The sequence below is a fragment of the Denticeps clupeoides genome, chromosome 20, assembly GCF_900700375.1.
Source record: "Denticeps clupeoides chromosome 20, fDenClu1.1, whole genome shotgun sequence".
Taxonomy (NCBI): Eukaryota; Metazoa; Chordata; class Actinopteri; order Clupeiformes; family Denticipitidae; genus Denticeps; species Denticeps clupeoides.
In genome coordinates this window covers 14855234-14861323 of record NC_041726.1, presented here as the reverse complement: position 1 = coordinate 14861323, position 6090 = coordinate 14855234, and positions in this window count along the sequence as shown.

Genomic DNA, 6090 nt, shown 5'->3' with positions numbered 1-6090 from the left:
TTCTGTTGAGAACACCCACCTCCCTTTTAGCAGCAGCTGCCATGTAGAATTTATTGCTTGTGAAGCCGGCAGAGCATTTGGCGGGGGGCATTAGAACCGGCCCTGTAACAGGATGTTCTAGTCACAAGAGGGGTTTGTAGGGAGGCAGAAGGGTGCAGTGCCCTCCAAATGCCTGAATTGAATTTGCATTTAATTAGCTATATATATATATATAGTGTGTGGAATTGTATTAGATAGTTTGTTAAATTATGATTATGGTAAGTTATAACAGAATTGGTTTTTGGATGATTGTTATTATACATAGGTTTAGCAGAAGTGTGAAATCTCAGAGTCATGTAGAATAAAACCACTCTCACACATGACAATTTACATAGCAGTTTGTTGAAGGATAATTATCTAAATGTGGAAAGAACAAATATTCTGAACTATAAAAAATGGCTCATTAAAATGAGACTGTTTAATGTTTTGGCCCTTCTGCTGTAGACATTGATCGGAACTCTAACTGGACTCATGTGCATCCTCCAACTCTAACTGGACTCAGAGAGCATGCCTCCAAGCATGCCTTAAGTTTTTCCCATTTACTTTTTTACTCTGAGTCATACTTTGCACACGATTCTCCAACAGTGCTCTTGTAGTGAAGAGCCTGATGCGTGGAGTGCCAATATGGCTGCAGGATTTTTGGAATGATTGTTCTCCTGCATGGAAAAAGGCTTCTTCCACACTCTTTCTTATTGGCTGAAGTGAGAGGTCCTATGCCAAGTCCTGTGTAGCAGCTAAAGGCCAAAGCAGGAAATCAACTCTGCTTCCTGCAACACTAAGAAAATCTGAAAATGTTAAAAGCAAATTATTTGCCACTGTTTCCACAGAAGAGAAGAAGGATCCCAAAGTTTGAATGCATTATGTTGGCATTATGGTTTATGCATGATGAGCTTGTTTAATTTTATTAATCGGATCTATACAAAAATACAATAACATTTTATAATGTAAAACACTCATTTAAAATGGGTTGGGTTTTTTTTTGTAAATATAATGAATGTCACCAGAGCAGTCGTTTGGTGTATACCACTAATCGCTTTGATTAGACAGAAAGGCTATTTGAAAAGCATCATGTTCTGACAGCTGTATCTCTGATAAAATAAAATCTCTGATTTTACAGTCTTTACCCTCTTATTTTTCTCCATTTGAAGATGGTTTTCATTGGGTTTATGGTGTTATTAGCTTGCTGGAGTACATATAGACACACCCATAATTGTTTGATATGTGTTTAGCTGTTCCTCATTCCCCCTACATATTAAAAATTGTCATTTTCTTTCTTGCACTTGCATAGACCCCACTGTTCTATCTGACAGCAATGTAAGATTGACATTGTTGTGAAGTTTATACACACACACACACACACACACACACACACACACACACACACACACACACACACACACACACACACACCATGTACACCATATATAAATATAAAAAAAAAAAAGTGTCTGTGCAAATGGGTGGAGGTGAGTCATTTTAAGGCAGGGGTCACCAACCTTGGTCCTGGAGGGCACCAACCCAGCACATCTTAGCTCTTTCCATGTTCCAACAAACCTGAGTCGTTTCATGAACTGTAAGTAAGGCTAAACTAAAATATATGCCGGATTTACATTTACAGCATTTATCAGAGGATGAGTACCCTTCAGGACCAGGGTTGGTCCCCAGTGTCCGCATTTGTCATGACTCGGGGTGAAAAAGAGAATGAGGCTCAGAAGCGGGACATGAGGATAAGGGGATTTTAATAATCACAAGAAAAACAGCGAGTGGGCCAGAGAGCGATAAATAAAAACCAACCCGAATGTGTGTGTCTGAAACAACAACTGTTGCACTGCTTTTAAAGGAGTCCTGAGTAATCATCTTAAATTCCTCTGGGCTCCTTAATCAGGTTCCGCCGCACCGGCTGTGTGTGCCCAGAGGTCACTGGGCATCAGAGTATTCCTCCTCAAGGGCTCTGGCACTGCAAGCACTGCTGGTCCTCCGTGGCTCTGGAGGACCAGAACCGCTCTGTCATCAGGCATGGCGCTGGCTCAGGCCCCTCTGGCAACCTGCACACATGAGTCAGGGCGGATCTCTCCCAGCTTGTGGGTCTTCATCCACCACGGGCGCACTGAGGTGACCAGGTTGCTTGTACTGCTCCGACCTTGGCGAGCTGTGTCTGCTGGTAATGGTGGGCAACGATGGTCTCTGAGCAGGGGAGCTAGGGATGGTGTCCATCAGATGGGTAGAGCGGTTGTCAAACACCCAGCCCGAGGTGTTCCCCATGTGCTCCCATGTTCCCCTGAAGTCCTGACCTGTGTTGTGAGTGTGTGTTTTCCCCATGTGAGCTGGGACTTTCATCAACTCTACGACTGCATAGGACTTGTGGAGATTGACAAGAAAGAAGCCGTGTCCGGCAGCCTGGGCTGACACACACCAGCAGCTACGAGAACTTGATTCAGTGCGAGGCTGAATGTGTTCCAAATAAACAGTGTGACTTTTCCTCTACCTCGGTGTCCATCGTGTCCCACACATCAGTGAGAGTACTGAGAACTTTGGAACATGCAGTACTGAGACAAGGTTAAGCAAAGCCAAAATGATTTAAAATGCCATAGGAATATATTTCCCAATTTAGTATGTGTAAACAAGGTGTTAAGTATTTGGTGAGTTGAGGAAAGTTTTACCACGCTCTTACTCATTCATTTACTTAAGTCTTGTGAGGTCCCTGAGTGTGTTCCAGTGGCCCCTGTGGTGAACATTAAAATCAATTCGCTTTTTCTCCTGTAAACATGGAAGCGCGCTGCTTTCTAAAGCAACCGTTGTAATAAGACTTCTGGTGCCCTGTCTCTACGCGTCTTGTGCAGCACATCTCTGCTCTCCTTCATCCAAGCCGCATCAGCAGCTTCACTGAGTCACACATCTTACTAAAACAATGGCCGCCATTGAAACTTTAGCGAAGACTCAGCTGTTGTTTATTAGTTCTTTGCCTTGTAACCATAGTCACAGCCCATGCAGACTCCATCAAGCACATTTCTTTCCTGGGAACATGGTAAACTACGCTCATAGTGACAGAACAACCCACATTTATTGGACTTAGAAAGAAGCTTTATTAAGCGGACTGATGTTGGGAAAAATCGAATGTTGAACTGAGTCATGGAGCTGTGGCGTTTCCCCCCCTACTGTTCCATGTGCTAAAGGTTCAGAGTCAGAATTTCCATGTGAATAAACGAGGGGCTTTGGGTCCATCTGGAAAAGATTTGGTTCTTTCCTCCTTGTCTGTTTCAAAAAATGTTAATAGATTGCATGAGAATATAAAAGGACCATATTAAATTGAACTTCTGCCATTAGTCTCAAGAGCGCATTATGAACTCCCACAATCACACCAGCTCGGACCAAGAAGAGAACTGAGGACACCTCTTGCAGTTTAATGTTTTTATTGTTGGGGTTTGGGTGGGAGGGTTGATTGAGCTTATAATACTGTTATCACTCATGCTCTAATAATCTCAATAAAAAAGTGAGAAAACAAAAAAGCACATCATTATTTGCCTTTACTACCCTTAAATCCAGCATCATTTCTTAAAGGTAACACAGTCAGGAATAGGACGCTAACAAAATATTGGGGAACAGCCAAACTCTAGCAAGGACAGTTGTGGAGGACAGTTCCATGACACAGGTCATACACCAAGGTAACAAGGTAACAGTACAAGGTGATTATACTACATCTTACCCAGACAAAGATTTCAAAAAATGCTGGGGTTTCAAGCTCTTTTAAAGGAGCCAAAGAAATGGGCGATGTTGAGGATTGCAGACGCAGTGGTTGGCAGGAACCAGTGGAACCCAGGTACGCCTGTCTACTGTCCAGGAAAGTCTAGTAAGAACAAGGCCAAGGGACTCAACTATGCGCAGAGAAATAGGAACTGGATTGTGTAATTGTTTTTGGCAGCCTGTCTTAATTTTCATAGCTGTCAAGCTGTCATTTTAATCTTTATTAGTCACTTTTAGACTCAGTTTAGTCTAGTCAAGTTTCAGTCGACTAGAATTATGAGCTCTGGTCATCTAATTAACCTACATGAAAGTGAGGGGGAAGGACAACCCACAGGTGACCACCAATTACAACCTTCAGGATTCCACAGGGTTTATAAGATTTGATTGACATTCTTCAATGTATTCTTGACAGCATGGAATTTACACCCTGATTATTACCAAAATATAAAAATGTTTCCATCAGCTTCATCAACAGCCCTTCCAGTTCAAGTCACTGAATGCTGTCCATTTTCTAAAACTAAGGTGACTTTGTTGTACAGGAAGGAGGGATGCAGAAGCAAATACAACAGAATAAAAAGAGGCACACAGAGAGAAGAGGAAACAGAATTGATCACTTCATTGATTGTAAGCATGGAAGCACGTTGTAATTCGCTCTGGATAACCAAGGTGAGAATTTTTAAATGAAAAGACTTTGTCTGTGATATTAGTATAAATGTATCCTTGTTGTGTCCCATCCCCGTTCAGATATTTGTCATTTTACCTTGTTTTGTGTGTGGGCCCATGTGCCCGTTTTTTTTTATTTTTTACTTTTTATGAAATCTCCTTTTTGTGAGTGGAGCATTGGACCAGATGTCTGACCAAGGCGGAGCAATCGTTCAGGAGCAGGATGGGACTTCTGGAGGTTCTGGACTGGGTCATCATGGACTTTTGCTGCCCTGTCGGTGTCCACTTGTTTGCTGTCACAATTAAATTCAGAATAAGGTTGTAAGGCCTATGAAAGCTCTATTTATTTATGTCTATTTATTTATATTTGTTTGTTTTATATCAAATATTTTTAATTGTATCTGAATTACATATTATAATGGCAAATAAAATTTTGGAGCTTCAGTATAGAATATAGAACAATTTAATATAAAAAGCATCATTTAGCTCATAATTTCACATTTCTTTCACCAATAAAAACAGCACAGTTAATAATATTAAATTCCATCTGCAAAGGACAGGTTTTCAGATTTAATTGATTCAAAATTCGAATATTTCGAATTGGAATATTTTTTTAATGTGTGGTGCTTTAAGAACATGTTGCATGATGCATGAAGGTCAGTGAATTTGCACTCACATCACAAACTCACATCTGGACCTTGGCATGCTTTTGCAAACTTCAAACTCAATTCTCCTGAGACTCACGGTTAAGCTTGCAGAGAAGGCAAGAGTGGCACATTTAAGCATGCATGGGCCAGTGTCTGTGCTCACAATTTATAAGATATGCACAGTATTCTTCCCTTATCAGTTGCATCATGCTCACCTAGAACAAAAAGTGCACATAAGAAGGACAAAGAAAACTGGCAAAAACTTGCACTAAATGTTTGCACTTAAAATGCATTATGTGCATCATAACACAGCATGTATGTGATTCGCTGGAACGTTAACTTTCTCAGAATCACATGGCAATCCAGCCTTTACATTTATGGTACACAAATGTGAATTTATTGATAAGACAAATCAATGTGTGACTGCATTTTATGTACATATTTAAACCATCTCAGGAACATCTGCAATTTATCCAGGTACCAGCTACCATTTAGGGAAACCACTAAATAAAGTTTATGAAAATGTAATCTGCTGATTCTCAGTGCGCAATACAGAAGGTTATCCGACAATCCTTCAAATGGCTCGGACTCAAGTTCTAAAGCCCTCACCACATGCTTCATGGATTCTTCATGGAGACAGTTTGCTGTAGGAAATGAGTTTCTATTCTTTGTTACCAACTCTAAATAATACATTATTCTAGAAAAAAAAAAACCCAGACTATTCATTAACAGGATTTTACGATACATTACAACAAATGTATTTTACCATTGTGTTTACCAAAATGAAGAATTACTTTTTACATTAGCATTGTCTAAATATATTTTTTAAACACTCTGGTCTGTTTTAGAAGAAAATAGCCTGAGGGATTTAGTTCTTTAGTCATTTGATATTGATGGATGGTGTAAAGCCTCCAGATTCTGGTCTTAAACTTGTGTTAGAAATTGTATGTAAATACACTGTTTACTTACTGGGAACATACTGTATGTAACTTTTGGCCAT